Raw genomic sequence first — 26,922 nt, forward strand, 5'->3', positions numbered from 1 at the left:
CAGATCATCACGCAGCAACATTAAAATCAAGGTTAAAAACAGACGAGGGATTTTCAACCGTACAAATGAGAGTCGGTCGCGTGGCGAAGTCACCTGCTCCCCTTGTGTCTCACCCGGAGGCCTCCTGGCCTCCCGTGCAGCCCTGCACAGTCCGACCTCTGTCCCGGTCACCCGCCTGGAGAGCTGCCCATCACAGGGTCCCTTCCCTGCCCGACCCCCTCTGGGGGTCACGCCCCCTCCCCACCAACCCCTCTCCTGGGCTTGCAGGGGCCACATCGCCCCCTCCCACTCACAGGCCCCACCTTCTCACTGTCTCGGCCTCCTGTGGGGCCCCTCCACTTCTCCCCATCTCTCTTCTCCCCAGAGCATCTCATTCAGGAGTGTGGCCATGATCCCAGACCCAGCCATCGGATCCTGCTGTTACCCCTCTCTGGGTTCTGCTGCTGGCCTGCCTCCGGGCCTCCACCCTTGGTCTCCCTGCATCTACTGTCCCCATCCATCCTCACGGAGACCAGATCTGCAAAGGCCAGCCCTTGCTTCTATCCCCCAGTGGCTTCTCTTTGCTCTTGGCATACATGTGGAGCTCCCTGCCACGATCAGCCCGTTCCCATGTGGTCAGGCTGCTGTCCACCCCTCCAGCACACCTCCTGAGCTCCAGCCCCACTGCTCTGTCAGCTTCTTGAACACTCCACGTTCCCTCCCACCTCGGGGCCTTTGCACATGCTACGTCCCAGGGGGAAGAAAGCTCTCCTCCCTTCTCCACAGAGCTAACTCCTAACAGTCGGTCAGTTCAGCTCCAACATTACTTTCCCAGGGAAGCCTGTCCCCGGCCAGTCCCTTCCCCACCCAGTCGAGGTCTGGTCCCCCATCGTTCACTCTTACCGTCCCTGTACGTCTCCTGAGAAGCAAGGAAGGTCACAGCCGTCCAGGTGAAGGATGGCAGGGCCTGAGCGACAGAATCGCAAAGAGGGCATTCAGGAGGAAAGAGATGATGTCAGTGCCTCAAAATACTCCGTGTCACCGTCAGCGCCCAGAAAGGGAAGATTCTAAAAAGCCTTGATCACCTGATCCTCCCACACGGAGACTGGATGGGGCAAAAAATTTCTGGAGGAGGAAGAAAACTGTGGTTGGGTGACGGTTGCGTATTCACATCCAGCACGCCACACGCCTGCCGTGGGGACTCTGCGGCCAGGCGCAGGCACGTGGGCACTCACACCTCCCTCCGTCCAGTGACTCGGAGGGTCGTGCGCCAAGTCGGGGGCTGGTCCTAGCTGGGCTTCCCTACATGTGACTCTGTTTCTCCCCCTAAGAAATGGGGTTAATCTGGACATTGCTCCCTTTTGCAGAGGCAGCCATAAGAAAATGGGACCCTGTTTCCATTACAAACAGCATTTGCAAAGCTCGGATTTTGAGCCAGGAGCTGTGGTAGAAGCCGGGTAATCAGAGATGAATAGACCCCCTCGTGCCTCTGGGGGACACACAGCCGGGCAGTCTCCTAGTGGAGCTGCACACGGTGCTAAGCGACTAGACACCACACTGTGGGAGTGACCAGGAGGATCGAGAGGGCTTCCTGGAGGAGGCCACACCTGTGCCATCCTGGCAATGAAAATGCTCTGGGAGGAAGGAAGCAGGACATAAAAGGTGTCCTTTTCCTAAATGGATTCCTTTGATTGCTGCCAAGTTTCTGGGCAGACCCACCCAGCCCCGCCCTTGGGGGGCATGCCCCCCGGTTCATGTCCAGTCCCAGGAGCTTCCTCCAACTCCTACGAGATCTGGGATTATTCCCCCACCTCAAATGCAGCCCTTGCGCCTAACAGACCTCTGTGCAGGGTCCCAGGTCACGACCAACGGCAAATGCACAGACAGGCAGAAATACCTCCGTTCTCAGCTGTCTGACTCCAAATGCAGATGCCCCCCTTCCCCCGGGGAAGCACTGCTTCCCGCTACACGGGCAAAATGACCGCCTGCCTCACGCCACTCATTTTCACATCAGTGCAGGCTGAGGGCTTGAGCTTCGCCATAGCACCGAAAACACAGCCGGCTTAGGAAGCAGCACCTCGCTCAAGACCGTCTCACGTTTCAAATGCAGACATATCGTGTAGGGTTCCTCCCATACGGCACAGGCAGCGAAATCCTGGGGAAATGGGCACGGGGGAGCATTCCAGACACAAGGAACATGAGGAAGTGAGAGACATTTCGTCCCCCCACTCTTTCATGGGAATCTCAGTAAGAAAAATACCCCTTGATCTTCACATTGGGGGAAAAAAAATCCATTACATGCAAACTTTCACAAAACAACACATTGTCTTAATGATAATACCCACAGACGAAAAACCAGCAGGGTCTGTCCGGGGGTGGGGGGTGAGGGGAGGAAGCTAAGCCAAGAAAAACGCTCTCCCCAACAGCTGTCTCTCTTAGAACAATTCTTTCCACAGAAAACACACCAAATATCACAGCCCTACCTTTTCAGAGGGATTAAACAAAGATCTTTCTTCCTTGTGACCAACACCTTCTTGGGAGAATCTGTTATCCGTGTAGAAGAAATGTCAGGAACCTCTGGGAGGACATGAGATGCATTTGTATTCTGCTCAGAAAATGTCATCACAGATCTGTTTACCTTAACTGTGGACCATGATTCAGCCGTGACAACTGTCTTGCATACTGATCAACTTATTTGCAGCAAAATTTCCAACATTAACTGCTTAGGTTCTGAAAAATCAGAGACGGGAATTTCTTGGACAACCACAATATACGTTTGAAATGTCCAGATTGTTATTAACACGTCTCAGGGGGGAGATCAGAAAGGATTCCTCCTGACAGGAGAGCAAGGGAGGGTCCCTTCTGCGTCTGGAAGGAAGGCAGGGCGCACGATTCCCCAAGGCCCTCCATGGAGTGGGATTTTTATAGCACGACGTACAGAAAAATCATGAGACTGAGAGCCGGGGGACTGTGACCCCAGGTCCTTGCTACATTGTAGCCAGCCCCGTGTCCTCTGCAGGCAGCCCGGTCCATCAAGGCAGGCTGGGTCTCTGCAGCAGGGCGGGAGGCAGCGGAGACGGGAAGAGGCCAGGCCCTGTCTCCACCCGCTGGGGCCTCCAGCACCAACACCGGGCATCTGGCGGTGCCTGAGCCGCTCCCAGCCGGCCGGCAGGTGTTAGTGTCAGAGAACCGGAACTAGTCTCAAGGCAGCCCCTGAGGTGCACCCCCCCACCTGCACTAACGAGGCCGCCGAGGCACGGCCCTGCTCCCCAGGCTGACTCAGGCAGGCACCGTGCCTTCTGGAATGTGGGCGCTGCACCAGCCCCCTAGGGGGTCCACACCCATGTTGCCACTAGAGTCCACGCCCACCCTGCTGCCTGAAGTCCCAGCATCCCTGCCCTGAGGGTGGAAAACACGGAGTCGGCAAGAAGACAGGCAAGCAGCAATTCCAGCAGAAAAAGGGTAGGGAGGTTACCACTGAGATCACGACTCTGGAGACAATGAGAGCACACTCCACACCCAGCCCACCCCCTCCGTGAGAGACAACACACCACCCCCACGGGGCAAACCACGATGGGACACCCACCCACCACTGGTCTCAGGCTTGAGTCCAATCCAACAGCCAGAGGCCATCCCAGGAAAGTAGGTCTCAGCAGCCACGCAGAAGATGGGCCGGAGCACCTGCTGTGAAGGCTCGGGGTCTGTCAGTGGCCGGGCTGCCCCTAAGAAGGGCTTCCTGGGGGCCGTGGCCGAGACCCTGCCGTGACCCACCAGGGCCTGAGCCTTCAGAACTGGAGCACAGCGCAGCAGGGCTGACCGCACGGGAGACAGGGCAGGGCCTGGGCTGCTGGTGGAGAGTCTGCAGGGGGCTCTGACTCGCAGACTGGAAAGTACCAGAAAGGCCATGGGACGGTGAAGAGTTCAAATGCCGCATGGAGGAGCGCCTGCGGACCAGGTAAGACTTGTTTTCCAAAGGAGTCCTTGAGGAGGAGGGACGACAGGGCCCCGAGCCTGTGACGGACCCTCCCGGGTGAAAGGGAAGAAGGCCGTTTTTGATCCCCGCAGGGGCCTCTGTGTGGCAGCCGGGGCTACGAAGAGCGAGGCGTCGGACAGAAACCAAACACACTAAAATACCTGGTGTAAAGAGAGAAGCTGATGTGGGATGGAACAGTTGCTCAGATAAAATCACTGGGCCGTTCACGATCACAACGGCAAGGAGTAACGCTGTGCTCAGGGCACAAAATCTCGCATGGGAATGGGTCTCTGTCGGGGCCCACCAGAGCTCAGCCCCAGCCACACTACCCCCAAACCTTCCATTTGGCCCTGGCTTCTACACCAATGCCTGGGCCTTGGAAAGGACAGCCTGCGGAATCCCCCTGCAGGATCGCTCCCGGCACCCCTGCACAGGTGTGTGACCCAGGACCACCGATCGCACGGGTCACTGAGGCTTCTGCACCTGCAGTCACCACCATCAATGCTCCAAATAAGGCGTGCCGCGTGGGCTCACCCTTCAAGCCTGAATACTCACTTCCAACTGTCAGCGTGCATTCTAGACGAACTAACCCAAAGATCCTGTGCACAGGATTCGTCTCCAGTCTCCCCATCAGATGGTTTACGAATTGTCTTGTTGCAGGAGCAAAATGTGTGATCATCCATGGCCATATGGTAAAAGCTATAAATTTCATGCACAAGTCCAATTATTAAGAACTTTCAAATACTTAAGTGTAAAAGGTATGGCGATACAAACGTTGAGGGAATGCGTTTGCTTGCTACCTGTCACAAGACCCTTCTGTCCCTGGAACCCAGACGTGCAGAGAACCGGAAAGAAAACACAGAGCAGAATAAAAGGGACTATCACAGCGTACTGTGACGAATACCTCCACGGACTGTCTGGTGTTCTGCTCTGAACAACTATTATTTAAGAAATTTCATTTATTTCTGTTTAGGTTGGGTAACTTTCAAGAAAAAGTCGTACTTGGAAGTTTTCGTGCCTCGTAAGGGTGACGCAATAATCAACTTTGTCAGCTTTGCTACCCCAAGAACGCACACGGGAGCCTTCAGAACCAGGCACCCCAAGACAGTGTGCAGGAACTCATCGTCAATCCAGGCATGATGAAGATGACAAAGGGACAAGCAAAGGGAGCAAAGGGAGACGTGAGGGAAACCCCCAACACGGCGTCCCTCCACCAGACTCCGCTGTGAATGGACATGGGTTTGGTCCGACGGACGAGCCGCGGGGCAGCCTGGCCGTGGACGCAGCTGGACAGATGGCATCTGAGCCGACGTCAGACTTCTGTAACGTGATGGCCACGAAATGGTAACGAAACAGTAACGACACCTGCTTTTGGAAAATGCCAGCTCTTCACCCCGTCACAACGATCCTTAGCCGCAGCCCTCTCCCAAGCAAACAGCCGTTCCGCCCGGTGCGCCTCACTGGCCTCCATGCACCTCCGGTGTGTCCTTGTGCACACAGGGCCCCTGCGTGTTTGCGGGGCCTCGAGCAAGCCCACCCAAGAGGGGACACCTCTAACACCTATGCGGGACTCTCATCTCCCACTTAGCATTTTCTATAACCTCTAAGCTGTGAAAACTCAGAGTACAATACCCATGTGATCAGGGTACAGGGCAGGGCACGTCTCCCAAAGTCAGCGAGCAGACCCAGGACCCTGGGCTCCGTGGGCGGCTGTCCAGTGGCTCTGAACACAGAGCTGGGGAGCAGAACGGAACAACACCCCCCCACCCCGCCATCCCGGTGAAATCTGGGCCTCCTGGCAGCCCATCCCAGGGGAGGGGAGGAACAGGGAGGGGAGGAGTAGCAGAGGAGGGGCGGGGAAGGGTGGGAAAGGGCAGGGGAGAGAAGGGCAGGGGAGAGGAGGGATGGGAGAGGGCAGGGGAGGTGTGGGAGAGGGCAGGGGAGGGGAGGTGTGGGAGAGGACGGGGAGGGGAGGGGTGGGAGAGAGCAGGGGAGAGGAGGAATGGCAGAGGAGGAATGGGAGAGGGGAGGGGAGGGGAGGGATGGGGGAGGGCAGGGCAGGGGCCCACCCCAAGAGGAAGCATCTCCTGAGCCCCACGAAGCTGCCAGGCGCCGTACCCAGGGAACAGTCTGAAATACTCAGGAAAGTGTACGGGACGGGGAGATGAGGCCGCACAAGAGGAAAGGGGACAAGATACGATGTGAGAAACAAAGGTGACGCCCCAGCACAGAAATATGGGGCATCAGTTACGAGGCACACCGCCAGCGCATGGGCGGGGACAAGGGGTCACAGTCGTGTCCCTCCAGGGAGCAGCTCTGCACCTTTCCTCACCATCTCGGCTCCTCGGCACCAGGGGTGACGGGGACCGGAGGCTCCGTCCCCTCCACAGAGATGGGCCAGTGATCTACCCAGCATTCATGCAGACCCGGGCTGGTCGTGAACTCCTTGTGGCCTCCCCTTGTCTCTTAATGGTACGTGTCTGCAGTAACCAGCACTTACCGGGAACCGGGAATGGGGCGAGGCCCTCACACGTGGAAAGGAAAGATGGAGCACACCGAGATCGAGAAGGAGGACCGCCAGCCCAGCCCAGGAGCCACAGCGAGTGTGGAGGGTCCACAGGCTCCAGGGAGGAGCACTGGGGGTCCGTGCTGAGCTGTGCCACCGGGAACCAGCAAAGTCGGTCAGACCTGTCTCCTGGACGTTGTGGCCTCATCAGCTGTCACCCAAACAGGACAGCTCTGGAGGAGAGCGGCACAAATGCTAAACCAGACGGCAATCTCCATGCAGGATGGCGGCCAGCCACAATGAAGGGGGCCACGTCTCCGGTGCCAGGACCCGTCAGCCATGAGCCGGGACACTCCATGGTTAGTAAGCTGGGGGGATTAGGGCAACCTGGGAAAACCAATGCCTAATTTCGACTCCCGAAACCGCCCAGCCACCTAGACCTGCCACACAGTCCACTCAAACCCTAGGGAGGTGGCACCGTGATGCGGACACGGGGATGGACGTGGCCAAAGCCAGGTCACGCGGTTACAATCCACTACTCACTGAGTCACCGATCCCCGAGGCCAGGGTGCCACGTCTATTCATGTGTCTCATGGCATCACACATCCTTCAAGGACAGCCGCATTTCCCTTGTGGCCACGTGGGAGGTCAACCGGCTCCCCTGGAACAGCACTCAGATTGCCAGTTCCGGGCCAAAGCACTTCACGCACCTGCTACAGACCGCATGTCTGCAGCTCCCAAAACTCCTATGTCCCAGTCTGACCCCCCATGGAATGGGATTAGGAGGTAATCAGGTCACGAGGGTGGAGCCCTCATTGGGATTGCTGCCCTTTTAACTAGAGACAGGAGGGCTTGCTTCCCCTTCTCTCTGCCCCGCCCCCCCACCCCCCCCCCGCCCGCCAGGTGAGGACACAGCAAGACGACGTCCACCTGCACACCTTCACCAGACACACAACAGCTGGCACCTTGACCTTGGACTTCCCAGCCTCCGAGACCGTCAGAACCAAGCATTAGCTGGTTAAGCCCCCAGTCCGTGGCATGCTTGTTACAGGGGCTTGAGCGGACCAGGACGCCACCAACGCCCCGAGTCAGCCAGACGCAGAGTGCCCGCTGGGAAGAGGGCGGGACTTCACCCTCGGCTGGCTCAGCCAGGCTGGACGCAGCGTCGGTCCAAGACTCATAGCCCCCGGGGTGTCGTCAGGTAAACAGGAGGGGAAAGCTCTAAATGGAGGGTGCTGGGCAGGGACGGGGAGACCAGATGAGGGGAGGAGACGGGGTGCCGTCAGGGGAGGTTTCTGGGCGGCTGGATGAAGATCGTGCGTTCGCTGCTGCACACGTGCCAAGCACCGGAGCTGGGGTGTGTGGGGCACTCTACACCTATTTTTTACATGAATGAATGCTAAGTGAATGACTGAATTTTACTCTAAGTCTGGGTGCTGCCCGAAAAGGCACATAGCAGGTTCTCCATTATTCAGGTAAAAAATCAATGCCAAGCGACCAATGCAGTTTCAGAACAGTCTCGAACACACACGCCACCCGCCTCTGACGTGGTAGTGGCCTCGGATAGCGTATCATCCATGCAGAGAGAGAGGGAGGCCCAGGCCCCCGAGACAGGGCTGCGGGAAGGGTTATAGGGTCAGAGACATGAGCGGTGGACGGCTGCTGCGTGGCCAGGAGGGAAGGGGGACAAGGAGAAGGCCGGGGAAGGCGAGCCCAGGCGTCCCAGGCCGGCCTGGCCTCCGCTCAGCAGCACTGAGCTCTGGTGCTGCAGAAGCGGGAGGCCAGAGGGCAGCTCTTCTCAGAGGGGCGACTGTGCCCAGAACACTGGAGCCTGAGGATTCTCACACAGCGAGACCCAGAACCCTGGAGCTAGCGTCCCAGGCCGCCAGCCGCTCCAACCCGGAGAAGGAGAGAGCCCCAAGGCAGAGCTGGTGGCTGGGAAGGAGGCTGGGGCATCCTAGACAAGCAGCTTGCAGGCAAGTGCGGGATGGAGGCCGGCAGAGGGCCAGGGGTGCGGGCAGCCAGGCGGCACTGGAAACCTGCTGTGTGTATGGACACCCAGGGACTGCGGGCTCCCTGGAAACGGGGCCTCAGAGAGTGTGAGGCGTCCAGCCGCAGACGAGCATGGACAGATGCACAGACCCAGTGGTCCCGGGGGCTCACCCCGGGGTGAAGAGTCCAGCCTCATGGGGCCAGGCCTTGGGAAGAACAAAGGAGAAGGAGCCCTTGGACTGCCCCACCTTCCACCTGACCCCCCACCCCCACCCACACACCTTGCACTCAAGATTCACGGAAAATTCATGAAACACCTTCATGAAGGTGATACGTTTTACCGTTCTTCCCCCCAGCTCCTGGCCTCATCCCATAACTCCTATCCTACTCCTGCCATTTCCTCTTCTCCATCCACGTTCCTCCCGGATCGCACCTGTTTCCCTACACGCCTCTGCCCCCTGCTCGGCTCCCTGCCCCGCCCTCCCTCGCAGGTCGTTTTCCCCAGATCCCTCCCTCCATCCTCGCTCCTGCTGCCTGAGCTGCCCCTGGGACAGCTCTGATGTGCACCAACGCTCGGCCTCTCCCCGACGCAGGAGCACAGGAACCGACACACACCCTCAGCCCAGCTCTCTCCCCCAGGCCCCTCGGCCCGGGTTTGTCCCTCTTGACTCCCTCCCGGCTTCAGCGGGGCAGGTGCGCTCAGCACGCCCCCCGCCTCCTCCTCCACCAGCACCCGGATGCTACGGTGCGCACAGGAAAGGCAACTGTCGGCAGCACACAGACGCCCAGCCACGCCGCCCCAGGGAGAGATGCGTAAATCCTCACAAAACCAGAGGAACCCTCCCCATTCTTGAAATGCAATTCTTTCCATAAAAATGCCTTCCTTGAAAAGCAAAGAAATAAAATAAAATAAATGTGAACACACCCCCTGTTTACACAACAAACCGATTAAGGAAATCACGTATCCTTCCACAGATACAACATCCTCTCCAAAGCCATCTATGAAACAAAGTAGTTTTCTCGTTGAATATATTCCTTGATGAATGTATTCATCCATCCTTTGACAAATAGATTCTACGTTCAATTTTAAACAGCGAATTACTCTCTCACTGTAAAATATACAAAATACTAAAAATGCTTGCACGCAAGGCACTGGCATCTCTTCTGTTCTTGTGCTCTTCGGTGCTACAGACCAAATGGGATTTGTCCTCAGTGGCCCGACCTCTGCCTGAGACCCAATTCTCGACAAGAGTAGTGGGTGGGCTCCTGGAGGAGAGACTGCTGGGGCGCCCTGCTCCCCTGGAAAGCCCGGGCTGCAGAGGCCCTCGGGGGTCATAAGACTCACCCTCTGCTTATGGAAGACCAGGGCTCCCAGAACTCACAGAATCATCATTCAGTGTCCCAGAGGCTCCGGGCCCAGCAGCAAGTCCCCTCGGGCTGGAGCTTGGTGCCAGAGGTCAGCACACTTCCTGTGAGGGTCAGGGAGTGGCTCTTTTAGGCTCCTGAGGCCATAGGGTCTCCGTGGCAACTGCTCTCTCATGTGGCTCTTGCATCTAAGCAGCCACAGATGCTGAGTGGGTTTGGCTGTATGCCAGCTTATAAACACTGAAATTAGAATTTCATATAATTTTCACATCACGAGATACCATTTTTTTATGCCCCCCTCAATCTTTTAAAAATGTAAAAATATTTCTTAGCTTGTGGGACACAGAAAAAGAGGAGGCAGGCCAGATGTGGCCGATGAGACATCATTTGCCAACCTCTGGTCTCAGCCAATAAGCCCAGGCGTCTGGCCCAGAAGGACCCCGGGGGGGCTGAGTTCAGTGCATCTAACCAGTGGGCAAGGCAGCGCCTTCCCACTGGGCCTAGCCATAGGTAAGCAACAGGTGTGGTATGAATATTTGTCCCAGCCCATCCCTGCAGGAGCAGAGCCGTGGGGAAAACCCACACCGCATTTTCGCCTATTGAGAAAAAAACTCGTTCTTGGAGGCTGAGCTCCCGGAGAGCGCGGCCTGATTCTGCACCAAGCCAGACCCTCCCCAGGTTTGTGGTCAGCCCCATCAGCCATCTGAAGAGGCGCCAGAGGCCGCCGTGTCAGAGCCTGTCTGGGTGGCAGAGTCCCCAGGCACAGACCCCTCAGTGGCCGGTCACTTCGGAGAGCTGCTCCCACGGCTGGGCCTCCAGCCAGGCACTGCGCACCCAAGGGCCACCCAAACACGCCCCACGCAGCGTGAGAGCCGGCTCCGCTGCCAGGTGATCTCAGAGGAAGCCCCGGAGATGTGAAGCCTGGCCTGGGCACCGAGGCTGAGCCCGCGTGGCCAGCAGGAGCCACTGGCAGCCACGCAGATGGGAGCAGAGGCAAATGCAAGAAGGCTGCCTGGACCTCAGCAGCAGCTGGAAGAGGAGCACAGCGGGGAGGCTGCACAGGACGCAGAGACAGCCGTGTGACACGAACTGGGAGTCTGCTCGCCAGGGCCCCCCCCGCAAGAAAAAGCACAGAGGAGGACATGGGAGGAAGGAATGCGGTGGGGGGGTTGCCCTGCAGGAGGCACCATTCCAGCTGCCCCGAGTATCCCCAACACACCCCACTACGCACTGTCCCCGGGCTCTGGGAGGAGACGCAGGTCAGCAGGCGTCAGAGGCCAGGGTGCGCTCAGGGGCCAGGACCGGAACAGCAGCTCCCAGCTGCTGGGGAAAGCGCACAGGGATGCCAGTGGGAAGTGGGCAGCCTGCCCTGGCGCTGGGCAGGGAGGGGCCAGCGCTGGCCCGCTGTGACCAGACTCAGGCCAGAGCCAGGCCACAATCACTGCATCCAGCCAGCCACCGTTCCGGGGTTCCCAGCCCCCCACCTGCACGGAGCAGAGCCCGAGCCTTAGAAAAGACCGCGCAAAGACAGAGGGCTGGCTCCTTGCACGGTTGCTGAGCTCGCACGCACAATTTGGGGCGTGAGGTTCTGGTTTTATTGTTGCCCCTCTTGGGGGAATGGGGTGTTGGTGGCAGGTGACCGGTTTGTTTTTCTACAGAAAAATCCCTGTGTTGATTCCCTGGACGGATGCCCAACACCCCGAGGGAGGATAAGGACAATGGCTTCCGGGGAAGAGCGTGAAGCCGGTGGCCAAACCCCCAGGGACACGGTCTGGGAGGGAGGCTATGTGGTCCATCACTGTGCATGCGCCGTCCAGAACAGGGTTCAGCGGGGGCAGGTGTAGACGGGTCACGGGTGAGCCGAGCAAGGAAGAGGAGCAGTCCCCCACTGCTCATAGCAGCCACCATGGGCCTGGCAGGCTGCCCGACTGCCTTCTCTCGGGTTGGGCGTGGGGGGATGGGCGCTTCCGGCGCTCCGTCCCCACACTCCCACTTCTGGTTATTCCTGTCACTAAAGCAAAAGAGCAGAGAAAAACCCCAAGGTCACAACCAATACCCTTGAAGGACCAGGCAGATCCCAGCCCTTGAGAGACATAAGGAAAGAGGGTAAAAGGTCAGGACAGAGTCTGAAGCTACTGACACAGTGGACGGGGGCTGGACAGCCCATGGCTGCCGTCCCGCTGGGCTCTGTCTCCTTTGGGACTGTCCTCCTTGAAGAGTGGCTCTGGGATATCCCGAGAGGGAACACATCCAGTGACAGGACGGGCTCTCACTTGGCAGCTCTGCTCTGGATTGGACAGTGCAGTCGGATCAGACACACGACACATGGTTGACCTTTGCAGTTTCCCGCAGGGCTGCTTAGATTGGGAGTCCCGAATAGAGTGGCCAGCCATGCCGGGAGGCGGGGCAGATACCAGGAGGGGCCAGTGGGGCCTGGGCGTGGGGAAGCCACGGGGTGCATCCCGCTCACGTCAGCGGGTGCCTGGGAAAGCCATTTACGGTGGTGGCATCGAGCCAGAAGGCCTAGGAAGCCCCCCCGGGGGGGGTTTCCCTGGGACAGTGGTTTCCAACTGGGGGAGGAGCCCCGAAGTGCCAGGCCACAGCACCCCTTTGTTCTAACAGCCGTGCCAGTCAAGCTCATTGCCCCCACTTTCTATCCAGAAAGCAAGCCTAGAATATAGGACGTGCACTCCGAGAAGACGTGCTCTCCCGGGGACGTTCACTGTGGGAAAGTAAACCCTACACCTTTTCCAACCCGCTTCCTGGCGGGAAGACTGCGACACGTAAATCCCGCGGACTCAGGTCATTCCACACGGAAGCATTATTGTTAGGTGGCCCCAAAGAGCCGGCATGGCCACGAGGAGGAGACGCAGAGAGAAAGCCGGACTGGTCTATAAAGGGATGTTGGCTTGTGATCAACAGTAGCTCTCTGGGGTGCCTAGGGGGCTCAGTCTTTAAGTGTCTGCCTTCGGCTCAGGGCGCGATCCCGGGGTCCTGGGATCGAGCCCCACATCGGGCTCCTCTGCTGGGAGCCTGCTTCTTCCTCTCCCACCCCCCCCTGCTGTGTTCCCTCTCTCGCTGGCTGTCTCTCTCTCTGTCAAATAAATAAATAAAATCTTAAAAAAAAAAAACAGTAGCTCTCTGCTTCCTTCAGGATCCTCTGCCTTCTCTTCCAGAAGAGAACAGGGCTTCCTCCTATTAAATCGAAAACGTCTGCTGTGTACGCACACGTGTCCGGGAGGTGGAACATGGAGCCCGCGGCAGGCTCCTCCTCCGTGGGACCCTGGCCCTCCTTGAGTCCCAGCGTTAGCCCTGATCAGTCGAGGACACTTCAGCCAACGAGAGAATTCCTGCACTGCGGGTTGAACACGGGACCACGGCTGGGACACGAACCTCTGGGCTCCTGCCTTGCTCACCTGCGAACTGGGTGAGTCACAGTCTGACTCCATCCCTCTATAAATTATGCATCCTTGTCCCTCATGAGATAATGTCCCAGAAATTGTTAGCCGGTCAAATGGCAATGTGCACGTGAGTACCGACGGTGACACCATTTGGCGACTTCCCTACAACGCTTTGGGTCCACGCGCAGACGTGGTCAGAGTATGTGAGTCCCCAGCACTGCCCCCTGTGGGGCTGGACAAAGGTACCCAGACCCTCGCGCTCTGGCCCACCATGAAAGTTGTACACGGTCACCGACAAGTACAGACGTCACTGTGCAAACAGCAGCGGTGTGTAAGCCGCTGCCCTCGGCCCACAGGCGCACGGAGCAGACCCCAGAGACGGTGCCCACCGTGGTGGCCCTAACAGACAGGACAGCGGGAGTCAGGGCTAGGGGTCAACAGGCAGGAAGAAGGGAAGCTACATGCAGGCCATGATCCCCCAGAGGTCAGATTCAAGAAGAAAGACAACGGTCAGGGAGGCAGATTCTGAAGAGTGGCAGAGAACTTTCCAAGAGCTGATGCTGTCGAAACGTAAAAAAAAGTGCCTTGTAAGTACTATGCGTGTACAACAGTGCACCAAGCAAGCCCTGGGTGACTCTCAGGCCATGGTGTTACCATGGGGACTCCTGCGGTGGCTACGGGGTGAAGACGGACGACCCATCCCTTCCTAAGATGTGGGACTCCGTGACCTTCCACCAGTTGGCATGATGTGCTAGAGCTTTCACCGCTAACTCAGTCTCCACCGTGAAGCCCGACTCAGCTTCTCCTCCCCCAACCACGCGGCGAGCTGACCCCCAGTCGCTCCACCAGCAGAACCTTCTTCTCTTCCGTCTGGGGCTCCGCACTCCCGGCTGGCCTTCCTCGAAGGACTCCCGGGCACCTGTCTCGTACGGGGCACCGTACCAAGTACGGTCCGCAAGCTCAAAACCGAGCAGGATGGTCCAGTACAGAATCGGTTTGAGCTGTGAACCAAAATACAATTTAAAATGTGCCGTGGAAGACAGGCAGCCGAGGGACACAAAGCACACGGGTCCACGTCTTAGCCAACGAGCCCCCGTTGCTGAGCTCCGACCTCACGGGTCAGCCGCCCCTGCAGACTCCCCTCCCTGATGTCGCTTTCCTCTTGCCTTTTCCACTCGGGTTTACGACCTGATGGCCCCACACGTGGGTTTTGTGCTGGGCTATAAACTGACCTGTGCCCCCCCACTCCAATCCGCATGTCGAGGCCCTAACCCCTAACATGACGCATGTGGAGCTGGGGCCTCCGGGAGGTGGCCAGGGTTAGATGAGGTCTTGAGGGCGGGGCCTCGTGCTGGGATCAGGGTCCTCAGGAGACGAGGCAACAACGGAGAGCCTATCTGTCCTCCCCACCTGTGCAGACACAGCGCCAAGTGGCCGTCACGCGCCAACAGGGGGCTCTCATCAGGAACCGGCTCAGCCTGCCCCTCGATCTTGCACTCCCCAGACTTCACACTGAGAAAATCATCTGTGTCACCGAAGTCATCCGGCCGATGGCACTTTGTCCTGGCGGCCGGGCTTGACAGACACCTCACGTAGGTCGCCGGCACCTAGTCAAAGGAATGGTTTCCATCTGGGAAACGTGTTGCTCTCGACAAGATAATTTAACCCGGTCAAGAGCAGTGAAACGCTCTTTCCTCTTCAGGGACCCCGAGGGAAAGCAGCCGCGTGACTGCTGAGCAGGACTTGGCGTCATCCGCGCCCTCCCTTCCCTTAGCCCTGTCTGCTCCCACAGAGCGGCCTTGGGAAGAGGGGTCACTGAGAAGCTGGGCTTTGCTGCGATGGACAGAGGTCAAGAGAGACGGAACTCTGGTGGCAGCTGCCTTCTAGCCTACGAAGATGACGCACTCCGGCTCCGCTCCAAGTAGAGAGTACGGGACGGCGGGACCAAGGCGCGGCCACTGCCAGTGACCCCAGCTACGTAAAGAAGCAGAAGAGGCCCCACCGTCTCTCCCCTGGCCACAGGAGGCACACGGCCACATCACACGTGCACACGGCCACCCCCTCCCCTGAATCCGCGCACGGGCACGAGGCACTCTCTTCTCTCCTGAATGTCCCGTTCTGAGAAGTACTTCGTTCACTTGAGCCTCGGGGATACACTCGGGGACCCGAAATAGGGCCCACGATCCCACAGCTCATCCCACAGAAATGCCACGGAAACACCACCTCACTGAAGCAGGCGGGAGAGAAACACGCCCCCTCCCCCCCGACTCACGAGCACGGGGCCATTAGGGGCCACGGGAACGGAAGCCTGCCACAGCTGACCTAGTCCAGGCCCGTGCGCCCAGAGCTACTCAGAGTCGCGCCGAGTCCCCGCGCTCCCTGGCTCCTGTCTTTGCTACGGTCTGTATGCACTGCACGTGGTTCCCGTTTGTATTTCTCCTGATCTATCTTGCTTGGCATCCGCTGTAGGTCCCGGCTCTGAGGCTCAGTGTCGCTCGTTCGTTCTGGAAAATGACCAGCCTCGTCTCCTGAATACCAGCCGGCCCGTCCTCCCCACCGGCCCTGACCGGAGCTCCAGGGTGCGCACGGAGGTAGGAGGCCTCGCCTCCGTCTCGCGGCCACGAGCCCGTGGGTCCTAACTCTGTCTCTGTGCTAAATGCTCTGCAATTTCTCCCATTCCACCTTCTAATTCATTAATTCTCCATTCATCTGTGTTTAGCAGCTATTAAATCCGTCCATTGATCTCCTAATTTTGTTTATCTTTCAATGCTATAACTTCCTGACAGCCCACCTAGATTTCATGACAGCTGGCCAGCTGGCTGCCTTCACGCGGCTCCTGAGAACCCAGAGAAGGAGGGTCTCACAAGGACCCACGATCAAGATCTGAGGCCCCCTTTCCAGTTCTCCTGACCTCTGCAAGGCCCAGAGGGTCGTAAACGACCCCAGGGAACAGGTGCATCTTGCCCAGGAAAAATGAGATGGGAGGTTCTAACAGCCAAGCTGGAAGGAATGAAGCAGATTTAATTTGATGAGAACAAATAATGCAGTAAGACGGGGCTTACACTTGGGTATCATGAGAAATTTATACCAGCTATAGAACATCGTTTCGTGCATTAAGGCTCAGAATCAGTAAATTATAGGCTAAAAATGGCCTTCTTTGTACCATTAGGTGTTTTGACATTAATTTCCTTTTTACTGATTTTAAAACTGTGACCATGGCTTTCTTTGTCTCTGCATGAGCCTGACAGACCACAGCCAATCCTTTTATTTTCAAACCTTTCAGTCACTTTTTTCAAGTTGTAAATAGTAGGATATGATCATAGTTTGGCATCTGTTGTTCTTCTCAATTAGAGAAAAGCCACCATTTCCCAGTTGAAGGTGACACACTGAAGTCCTGCCCGTCTCTCTCCTCATCCCGACACCCTGCCGATGACAATGACGATAGTCCAATCCCTGATGCCAACAAACTGGCATTTTCTCTGGGGAAAGAAACGAGAGGTCTATTTTCTAATGAAATCTACATCTTCCCGAAGCCATCAAGGAGCTGGGAAGTGGGAGAAGACATGGAGGACCATTCCAAGAAGACCACATCCGACTAACAGAATTTCTAGAACGAGAGAATAGAGAGAAAGAATTTATTTTTTTTTAAAGTATTCAGCCCTGAAAGTCAGAGACTCTAGTTTGAAAGGGCCCACTGAAGACCCACAACAGTAAATGAAACAAATCCCCACACCAAGGACCAACCCTTCATTTTACAGAGAAAAAACCCAGAGAGCAAAGGCAGGGCGCCCGAGAGCACAGCGGAGCCAGCAGCAGGCCAGGGACACGGCTCTCCGCCCGCTCTCTCTGGCTGCCCAGGGCCCACTTCACACCGTCCCTCACCTCTCCCAGGACAGCCCGCTCATTCACCCACCGCCTTCCTCGCGAAGCCACCCGGGAGAGCCAGGGTGACAGTGGAGAGGGTGTGCGGGGTGTCAGAGCACCCTCACCACTCTCCAGCTGTGAGATGGGGCTACGGAGCCCCAGCCGCCGGGACGATCCAATGAGTCCCCGGATCCAGAACCAGGTGGGTTAGTTAGCAGTGGGCACGGTACGGGTTTAGCCGCCTTTGCCTCTGTGGACCAGGAGCCAGGAGCATCAGCAGCACCTGGGGACAGGTCCGAAATGCCAACGGCACCCCCTCAACCCTAAGCTGCTGACAGAGCGTGTGGGACCGGGCAGAGGGCAGCAGTCCGCATTAACAAGCCTGCCCCGCGGCGACGCTGACGCAGGCCGGAACCGTGGCTCCACCTGTGTGACTGCGCCACCTAGTGGGGGACAGGCCTAACAGACCTGCAGCGGCGTGGGAGCGTTTCTGCACCTGCACCTTTAGCCCCATGACCTGGGGCAGAAGCTGCCCTCAGGCAGACCCGACGTACGTGCTCAAAGGCACAGACCCCGCCGTCCTTTCTAACAGTGCGTTCCCAGCACCTACGTCCCGTGACTGATACTGGACAGACAGGTGACAGATCCGTTGAACGAATGAAGACAAAAAGGCAGACGTCTTAACTTCTCGTTTGTCCACAAAGTGTACAAACTAGATTGTCCTGGGACTCAGCATGAGCCCCAGTGGGGCCAGTTAAACAGGAGGAAGGAGATGGGGCACCAAGCCACCATCTGCAGGGGCAAGTTTTAGACACAGAGTCTGGGCAGACCCCAACCTGGTCTGTCCAGGGCACGGGAGGGGCTGGGTCAGACAATAGGCTTGGGTGATGGCCCCCTCTCCCAGGGCCCGCGTTCCCCGCGACGAGACAAGGAGGAGGAGCTGCGTGCATATGAGAGCCCCTGACCGTCCCAGAGTGCCAAGGGCGAGGGTGCTTCCTGTGTTATATGAGCCCCCTTCTTCCATAGGCACACCTGGTTATGTGCTACCCGACTTCTTCCTGCTTCCCTTCTGAGCCCTTGTCACGCTCCACGCCACTGTGGTGCCAAGAGAAGCAGCAACAGTGAGAAACGGCACCACCCCAAACACGGCGACAGATAACCTCTAGTCCTCACCACAAACCAACGAGGTGCCCCATTTCACATGTCTGGGAGCGATGGCATCATGAGCCATGGGCCAGGTCCCCCAGGCCTGCTTCCAGTGCAAGGGGGTGTCTTGCTCACCTCTGAACCTGGAGCACACAGAACAGGCCCCACTCCACCCCATAAAGAAGCCGCCCCATTTTACATATGGGTAAACAGAGGCCCTTGTCTGCACTGCCTCCTAGCAGACGGCGTTCACGTCACCCCCACGCACAGACGGTCTGAGTTCTTACACACCTGCCCAGCAAGGTGAGCCACCAGTAACTACTGGGGTGGTCCCAACATTTCCGCCCTGACCAGCTCTTGGGTCTCTGACGAGAGAGGAGGAGGTGGGGTAGGGCATGTGGAAGAAGGGAGGACGGAGAAGAGGAGGAGGAGGAAGAAATGGAAGAGGGAGAGGGATGAGCGAGGGATTCTCAGACTTTGGAAAACGCAGCAAGTTTCTGCAGGCAAATTCCACCAAAAATTATTCCGGTTTTTAAGTCACTAGGTCTTTCTTTCCAAATTCACAGTAAAATATCAACTTGTTTTTAAGTGGAACATAGAAGGAGCCAATTAACTTCCTTAACGTAAGTGAAAATACACATGGAAGCCTGGATATGCACGGGCAACAGAGAACAGGACAAATCACACGCTAATTACGTCTGAATGAAGCTCTGGTTGTTAATTGCAGTGGGTTTCAGGCATTCCACATGAGCAACTTACCTGAAAAGCTTTTCAATTTGTATGTCGGGAAAGTTGGTAATTAAACACTTCAAATCCCTATTGACTTTATTAGAGATATGATAATCCTTACATAGTTAGATTATAATTATTTTATTTGACAATGAAGTTGATATTTAGTTTAGGAAGGTATTAGCCTTCCAGTCTTTTTTAAAACTCCCCCGGGACCTGTACTCCCCAAGGAGTATCGGAAGCCGCCCATGAATGGTGTGCGGAACTCAAAGACGAGGTTTACCAAGCGTGCAAGGAGGGCGTTTGACACTGCCCATCCCCCTCCTCAGCCTTGTCTGCCCAGGACCCTGATTCAGCCACTCGGAGACCCCCTTTTGAGTGACAACTGCTAAAAACAGTCTTGTGACGCAATGTCGCTTTGGTGGCGTTTTTTGATAAAAAATTTAAAAAGCACGACCCCCATTTAACCAGGAGGCAACATCAAACAAAACCAAAGGAAGGGGAGCGCCTGGGTGGCACAGCGGTTGGGCGTGTGCCTTCGGCTCAGGGCGTGATCCCGGCGTTATGGGATCGAGCCCCACATCAGGCTCCTCCGCTATGAGCCTGCTTCTTCCTCTCCCACTCCCCCTGCTTGTGTTCCCCCTCTCTCTGGCTGTCTCTATCTCTGTCGAATAAATAAATAAAATCTTTAAAAAAAAAAAAAAACAAAGGAAGGGCTATTTTATAAAATGACTGACCTGTACTTGGCCACAGTGGGAAGGCCATAAAAGAAAAACAAAACACAAAACAAGACCAAAAACAGCCTCTGAGCAATTATCCCAGAATTGAGGGGGAGTAACGGGACATCACAACGACGGACCCAGAGGGCATCATGCTCAGTGAAATAAGTCAGGCAGAGGCAGACAAAAGCCACATGACTTCACTCGTGTTTGCAATAGAAGCAACAAAACAAATAACAAATAAACAAAACCAAACAAAAACCCTCGACTCTTAAATACAGAGAACACACTGGCGGTTGGGGGCAGGGGGTGACATGAACCAAAGGGGAGGCAGAGGCACCAACGTCCAGTTATAGAATAAATAAGTCACAGAGATGAGAAGCACAGCACAGGGAACTCAGTCAATACATCTGTAATCCCGAGTGCTGTCCCCACGCACACAGACCGTGTGCCCTGACGCTGATGTAACACTGTGTTAATTACACGTCAGTTAGAAATAGATACTAAAGACAGAGAGACAGACACCACAACTAACACAACGGCCATCCTGGATTAAACCCAGGGCCAGGAAAACCATGTTTCTGGCTCTGAAGAGCACTTCCTTGAAAATACAGTAAGGTCTGTGGATTAGATGTTACGGTCATATCCACGCTAATTTCCTGATTTGGGTCACAAACTGCTGTCATGCAAGAGAACATCCTTATTCCTAGTGATGTGGGGCTGCCGAGCGCCATGGTCATGAAAGAATTCTTGAGACGTGTCCAGTGCAAAAGGGTGCTTCTATTAAACACGGGGACAGGACCCGTGGGCAGACGAGCTGCCCGGGGAGTGTGAGGCGTGATTCCGTACTTTCAGGTTTGTGGAGCGGGAGGGGTGGAGATAACGTTAAGTTTCTAAGGAATTTCTGTATGCTGAAAGCAGGGTCTACAGGACCTTGGAGGTCTGGCTATTGTCAAGATAAGGTTGCTTTTAGTGTCTCCAAGAACATGAAGGCTGCTGCGAGTTCCCTGAGGAATGTCACGCTCTGCAGCTCTCAGGTGATGACATAACTCTTCACTGACTTGTCATCTGGGAGGGAGGGAGACCGATTCAGTCATTCGTTCAATAAATACTTATTAAGCACCAATTATGTGCCAGGCCTCGTGCGAGGTACCGGGGACACTGTGGTTTAAAAAAACAAAAAGGTCCCAACTAGAAAGGAAATGAAAACTCAGAGATTTCTGGCAAATCCCCGTGTCACCTGGGTGTCTTGAGCTCAGCAGGTCCAAGAGCAAACGTGCTTCAGCCAACACCTCCACGAAAACACCCCCAAATTCCCAGACTTCATCCGTGTCCGTTGCCTTGGGACATGGCACCCTAACCCACCCAGGGACGGAATCAGGAACCCCGCTGCTCCTGCCCCTGCATCAGCTACGTCCAGCCCGTCATCTGGCTTGGCTGGTTTCACTGCACATGTACCTCAGGGTCCCCCGTCCCTCCCCATGTCCGCGGCCCCCCAAGGAAGCCGCCCCCGTCCCCCACTTGGACTGTCCACACAGCCTCGCAGCAGGTGTCCCTCAGCCGGCCAGCGGACTCAGCAGCCAGAGAGATCTTTCCAGAACGCTCCTCCGGTCACATCACACCCTGCTCACAACACTTCGGAAGCTGCCTGTTGCATCTGGAAACAAAGACTCCTTTCTTTCCTATTACTTATTTTACTGATAGCCTCATGCATGTGATTATTTCATAAATGGCTGCCTCTCCAACCACACAGTGAGCTCCGGGAAATGGAAACCACGCCCGGCCTTGCACACCACTGTGAGCATATAGTTGGCATTCAAATTAGTATTTGTTTAATTAGGTGGATAAGCAATTAAAATAATTAGTGTCTGGCTCTGGCCAGCGAATGGAGATTCACTGCCACCGGGGACCTAGGGGGAGGGGAGGTGTTGGAGGTGCAGGCTCGGCAGAGTGTCGGGGACACACGTCAGACACGCCGGGCGGGCAGCTGGAGGCCGACGTTAGGGATAAGGCGCAGGCTCCTGTCCTAAACGGAGCTGTATACCCCAAGCCCACCCCTCCAGCATCCCTTCTCTGCCCGTCGGAGGAGCCAGCGGGGGTCCCCATGCCCTCTGCCCCCCAGCATGCAGTCACTTGCATAAAACTGTTCCAACAGTGCCTGTCCTAGAGGCCGTCCTAGAGGCCGCTGGACACGCGTGCAGCCAACCTGTTTTGCTCAGCATCCTTCTATCCCCTGGCACGGAGCACAGCACCCTTTGTGCGGGGAGGTGGGGGTGCTCGGGGAAAGGCTGGCTGAGCCGAACTAGAAGTTTTCTGGTGTGAAATGCTTTCAAAAGGAGAGAACACAGCTGTGATCCTTGATCACATTCATTCATTTTATGCTTTGGGGGACTTGGAATCCATCAAGCATATCAAATTACAGCAAATGATTCCAGACTACGCCTCATTTCAAACTGCTGATGGGATGGAAACATCAATGCTGTTCTAAAAATAATAATAAAAAATTCTTGCAGTTCCGTTATTTCACATTTAAATTAACTTCCTCCACGGTATCACCACGATCTGGGGAGGATCGTCTTGCTCTTAGAGCTACGGGGTTTTCTTACACTGAGTGGTGGTCGTGAGGGCCGGCCCCTTACCGCTCTGCCGGACACACACCCCGCGGACCAGGGCCTCTCAACGTGGGCGCTGGTGACATCTGGGTCTGGAGAAGCCTTCGTTGGGGCGGGGAGGGGGGCTGTCCCGTGAACTGCGGGAGGTTCGGCAGCGTCCCTCCCCACCCCAGTGTTGTGACAAGCAGGAAGCCCTGCAGACATTGCCAGTGCCCCCCACAGCCACACGCCGTGTGGACACGCCCCCGCCCCCCCACGCCAGCTTCCCGGGTGCTCTGCCGCACAGCTCAGTCAGAGGTCCCTCCAAGATAAGAGAGAGACTATCACGTGCATATAGCCACGAATTAAACACATGGGGGCATAAAGTGACCTCCGGCCTCCTGGTGCCTCGACGCCTGGAACGCAGCTCATTAGCTGACGTTGTAAAGAGCAGCCACGTCGCTTTCCTGGCCTCCCTTCGGACACTTACCAATCTCAGTGGCTTTTTTCTTAATTGCTGCAAGGACAGTTTGGTGGGCCAGGCAAAAACTGGGCAGGAGGCCACGCAACAGGCCACGAGCCTCTGGTGGCCAGAGAGTGTCACTGCAGGGCCCCAGGGAGTATCTGGTGCACAGATTACCCTCGGTTCCTCACTCCGCTGATCTGCTCTGCGAAGGCCCTGATCCACGCCCGGGGTGCCACGCGCGGAGCTGGGTTTCCGCACGGCCCCCTGGTGCTGTCCTGGGGGTCCTCCCCGGCTGTCCTACACCGGGACTTTCTTCCATCACCTGGGCCTGAGCAGAGAGGTGCCCAGTGAGAGGCACCAAATTAAACGCACCGTCAGTCACTAAAACCTCCCGAACCTGCGTCGGAAGCAGGAGTAACTGCCGCCAACAGTCCGAGCCACAAAGCGCAGGCAAAGGGACAACAGCCCCCCACCCAGCCCCATGCTCCCTCAGCCCCAGGCCCCGGGCAGCGAGCGGTCTGCTTGCAAACGTGTCCTTCAGCACAGGGGCATGTGTGGACAGTCGGCAGCGACCGAAAGTTTCTAGGACAGTGACTGGCCCCTTCCACGTGGAGAAGGCCCCGTGGGAGAGGTGACGTGGCAAGGGGCCCACATCCCGCTCCCCCACTAGCACAGCGGGGACCCCAGGCAGGTCTCTGACCCAGGCCGAGCCTCGGGTTTAACCTCTGGAAACCAAGAAGAAACATAAACCTATAAACCCACTGGACTGTACAGTTCTCCTTCGAGGAAGTTAACGTACAGGAAACAAGGAATCGCGTAATGACATATTTATCTACGGGGACGGCCATGGCCACGTTGCGTGTCATTGTGACACACGGAAAAGCGCACCAAGCGCGCCTCGACAGAAGAGACTGAGTGAACAGACGGGGCAGGGCGCGAAAACTGAACACCAACACCCCTGCCGTGGGCGACGGGAGGACGGACAACGGAACAACGCCAGGACGATTCCATACGCGCGTATGGTATTTAGGGGAAAGCCTGTAATAACACGTACGAAAACGTTCGTGGTGCGTGATGGAACTACCTTCGTGCTTTTGTACCTTTTCTGACTTTTGTTTTTTACAATCAACACGTGTCTTTATTGTTGCACTCGGGGGAGGGGAAGGTAATGAGGAGGACAGAAGGGGGCCTGTCAGCCGGGGCTAGGGGACCCCCGGGCTCCGCCTGGCCACTGTCCCAGCACAACCAGAGCGGTGAGAGATGCCCCGTTTCTGCACCATGGACAAAAGTGGGGACCACCCACAGCGGTGAGAGATGTCCCGTTTCTGCACCATGGACAAAGTGGGGACCACCTGCTCGCGAACATTTTTGCTTGTTTGTGGATTTGCCTGGAAAACGGTCAAACTGTCGCCGTCTGGAGAGCCACAGAGCTTCCTTATCTCAGCATCCGATCAGAGGGCGGTGGATGCTTTCTTTGAACAGAAATGAGGCTGCCACCCCCCTCCGGACACTGAATCTAAAGCCAGTCCCGAGTCGACCTTATCTGCAGCTGCTGCCAAGTACGCGAGCACATCCACGGTTCCACACACGGAACAGGAGGCAGGGAGGGGAGGACCCCTTCCGGGAGGCCCCTAGAGGGACTCTCATAAGGGACCTGGTGGGGACGGGCCTTCCGTTACTACCAGCTGGTCCCCAGGTTATGACCAGTCTGACCTCCCCTCCTTCTGGGGAAGATGATAAGATTTGTGCATCTCCAAGATTCCTTTATAATGAGATCAAGTCTGGAGGAACTGGTTTGGGTAGGGACTACCCTGATAGGGTTTACAGATCAAATCAGTTTCCGCAAATAAAGATCAGAATCTAAATTAAACAGCTCTGGCTACCGTTTCAGAGACCTGCAAAAACACTGTCCAGGGCCTTGCTTTCTTGTCTTCAAGGCAAGCATGCACAGGCAGCATATACAAAAGCTATAACACAATTCCTGGCATCTGTACACCCAGGCACCCATGCAGCCATGCCCCCGTGCATCCATGCAACCATGCATCCAGGCACCCACGCATCTATGCATCCAGGCACCCATGCATCCATGCACCCATGCAGCCATGCCCCCGTGCATCCATGCAACCATGCAGCCATGCCCCCGTGCATCCATGCAACCATGCCCCCGTGCATCCATGCAACCATGCAGCCATGCCCCCGTGCATCCATGCACCCATGCAGCCATGCCCCCGTGCATCCATGCACCCATGCAGCCATGCCCCCGTGCATCCATGCAACCATGCAGCCATGCCCCCGTGCAGCCATGCAACCATGCAGCCATGCCCCCGTGCAGCCATGCAACCATGCATCCAGGCACCCACGCATCTATGCATCCAGGCACCCATGCATCCATGCACCCAGGCATCCATGCACCCAGGCTCTCAAGACACCCATGCACCCAGGCATCCATGCATCTACACACCCAGGCATCCATGCACCCAAGCACCCATGCATCCATGCACCTAGGCTCTCAGGCACCCATACACCCAGGCACCCATGCACCCAGGCACCCATGCATCCACCTTACCAGATGCCCGCTGCACAGGATGTGATATGACAGGCACTGGGGCTGCACAGTGAGGAAGGCATTCCCTGCCCTCGTGGGGATTCCAGGCCAGCAAGAGACCCAGGCATCAACCAATGACTACACAATTTACCATTTCATTCCCAGTGAGGGGACGTGCTCCAAACACAAAGTACAGCCACAGGGCCCTGGCAGAGCTCAGTGCAGGCACACTTGATCTGGATCAAGGCATCAGGAGAGCTCCTCCCATCCCCCCGACCCCCCAGCTGAGTAAGAATCCAAGCTGAGGGGCGCCTGGGTGGCTCAGTCGTTAAGCATCTGCCTTCGGCTCAGGGTGTGATCCCGGAGTTCTGGGATGGAGCCCCACATCAGGCTCCTCTGCTGGGAGCCTGCTTCTTCCTCTCCCACTCCCCCTGCTTGTGTTCCCTCTCTCGCTGGCTGTCCCTCTCTCTGTCAAATAAATAAATAAAATCTTTAAAAAAAAAAAAAAAAAAAAAAGAATCCAAGCTGAGACCAGGAGAAACAGGCGTTGGATAGGGAAACACTTCGGTGTGGGCAGTGGGTGGGTGTAGGGCAGGAGAGACAGGCGAACTCAGGGTCAGCAAAAGCCCCTGAATGCAGGGGTTAGTCCAGAAGCAGTGGACAATCTGTATTCACCCAACAGGAAGCTCTGTGTGGTATCGGCGTCCACCAGCCTGCCCCGCGCAGTGACCACTGCCACCAGCCTCTGTCTGAAAGCCCCATCCCTCCCCACACAGCTGTCCACTCCAGGACCACACCACTGCACGCTCCTTACGTGACGGCCCCGCACAAATGTGACTTAGCACGGGAGGAACAGACGCAGAAAGGCTGTCCCTCGGCAGGTGAGTGTCAGCACAGACCCACAATAAAGCGGAGAGTGGGGGCGCTGCCTGGGGACTGAGGTGCTTTAGCCCAACTGTTCTGTCCTCTGGGATCTCATCCTCCCCAAGGAAAACACTCGACGGAGCTGGTGAAAGGCTAGCTGATGTCCCTCCTGATGTATCACTTCTGCAGCCCAGGTCCCTGGGGCCATGTGGCCACTGCCTCCCTGGCAGCTGCAGCCCCGTGTCCCGGGGGCACCCCAACTCAACTGTCCAAAGCTGAAGCCTCAAGCATGCCCCTCAGCCCCATGTGCCTCCCACCTTCCTGTCACCTCCTACCACCCAGGCATCAGGATGGACGGCGGGGGGCCTCCTCCACTCCTCCTCCCCCCTCTCGCCCTCTCCCACCCTCGCCACAGAGTTCTGACAGTTCCACCCAGAAAGAAAGAGTTGCTGCAGGGGGTGCCCGGCCCCACGGTGCAATGGACAAGGACATGCCTGGTGCCCCCGGCGCAGTTTGGTGTGGCGTCCCGGCCCCAAAGTCTATCTCACCTCCTCCTACTTCTCTCCATCTCCCCTGCCGGCTGGGCTCACGCCAGCAAGCTCAACTGGAGTCCTGCCTTCCGATCTGCTCTCCACACAGCAGCCGCGGACAGCACGGTGACATGCGGGGCAGAGCATGTCTCTCCCCAGCTCAAGACCCCGTGGTGGCCTTCCACTGCACCTCCAATAACGTCTGACGCCCTAACCCAAGCTCCACGGTCTTCCATGAGCCCGCCTCCACCC

General features: G+C 56.8%; 1 protein-coding gene across 5 annotated transcripts in view; it reads right to left on the bottom strand.

The window, feature by feature from the left end:
• Nucleotides 1-26,922, bottom strand: part of ARNT2 (aryl hydrocarbon receptor nuclear translocator 2) — a 159,600-nt gene that overhangs the window by 126,209 nt on the left and 6,469 nt on the right. The window contains exon 1 of one of the 5 annotated variants that reach the window (XM_048220434.2): nt 883-982. The exons of the other annotated variants lie outside the window; for them this stretch is intronic. The gene's annotated coding sequence lies outside the window, so the exon portion shown is untranslated. Of the gene's footprint in view, nt 1-882; nt 983-26,922 lie in introns of those variants that run through there. 5 annotated transcript variants of the gene reach the window in all.

The sequence above is a fragment of the Ursus arctos genome, unplaced genomic scaffold, assembly GCF_023065955.2.
Source record: "Ursus arctos isolate Adak ecotype North America unplaced genomic scaffold, UrsArc2.0 scaffold_28, whole genome shotgun sequence".
Classification (NCBI taxonomy): Eukaryota; Metazoa; Chordata; class Mammalia; order Carnivora; family Ursidae; genus Ursus; species Ursus arctos.